Source organism: Otolemur garnettii, unplaced genomic scaffold, assembly GCF_000181295.1.
Source record: "Otolemur garnettii isolate 467f Iridium unplaced genomic scaffold, OtoGar3 scaffold00007, whole genome shotgun sequence".
Taxonomy (NCBI): Eukaryota; Metazoa; Chordata; class Mammalia; order Primates; family Galagidae; genus Otolemur; species Otolemur garnettii.
In genome coordinates, this window is record NW_003852402.1 from 40790318 (window position 1) to 40791720 (window position 1403).

Consider the following 1403-nt stretch of genomic DNA (forward strand, 5'->3'; position numbering starts at 1 on the left):
ATCTACCTTTCAAAATTTAAGCCTAAATCATCTTTGTCAGATGATGTATCACAGAGCATGCGTCATTTTTAATTCCTATCACTACAGCTGAATCTTAGCTAAGAACAAAGGTAGACCAGCTGCTTCTTTTTGTATTACTAAGTCTGTAGATTAGCAAAGTGAGAATTTTTTACTTTTATTTCAGACTAAAATTTTTATGCTAGATCAGGGTGTGGTGGCGTACGCCTGTAATCCTAGCACTTTGGGAGGCTGAGGCAGGTGGATTGCCTGAGCTCAAGAATTCAAGACCAAGGGGGGAGGGAGAAGAGAGGGGTGAATGGATGGAGGGAGGGTGATTGGAGGGATCACTTCTATGGTTTATCTTACAAAGGTCTTCGTATCTCTCTTTCCAAGAGTAGAATATGATTGTCTTAACACAATAAGTAAGAAAATGACATGAAGGCCTATGTTAACCAGTTTGATGAAAATATTTCAAATTGTATATGAAAACACCACACTGTACCCCAGAATTGCATTAATGTACATAGTTATCATTTAATTAAAAAAAAAAAAAGAATCCAAGACCAGCCTGAGCAAGAGCAAGACTCTGTCTCCAAAATTAGCCTGGCATTGTGGTAGGTGCCTGTAGTCCCAGCTACTTAGGAGGCTGAGGCAGAAGGATTGCTCAAGCCCAAGAGTTTAAGGTTGCTGTGAGCTATGATGCCATGGCACTCTATCCAGGGTGACAGAGTGAGACTCTGTCTTTAAAAAAAAAAAAAGAACTAAAAAATTCCTCTCCACTAACTCCAGCTGGCTTTTGGGAAGCAATTCTCGCCCTAAAATAAAGAGGCCTTATGTTTATAGTCAAACTCATCTGATTCAGAGTTTTGTTAAGAAAAAGTGGTATGAAATAAAAACAATAAAAATATTTGAAAAATCTAAACTTGAAGCACGAGGTCATGAATAAAGGCAACCTTGGTTCAACTTGCCTTAGGACAAGTGTGACCATGACAGATTAATTCAAAATTGGTTGATGGTTTCCAGAGATTGAAGAAGTTCCTACAAGTATAATGTGAATTGCCAGCAGGGAAAGAAACATCCAGCCCAACACATTTAAACTTCAATTGTGCCTACTACAAGGTTGAAAGGGTCAAACAGACTAGGACCATATGGAAGTAAGAAGGTGTAGGCTTCTCCACAAGGATGAATTTCCCCCACTAGCCCTTCCCCAGGTACACCAATGCTTTCCACTGAGGGCTCTTAGTTGTTCTGGAAAACACTTCACACCTTCTGACTAGGAAGCCCTGGAGAAGGCGATATTAGACAAGTGCTGAGCAAAGCACAATTTCTGTTTCTTTTCAAGAGGCAGAAAAGGATATCCTTGCTTAATATAAGAACCATCACTGCATGTGCCAGGTGCTATG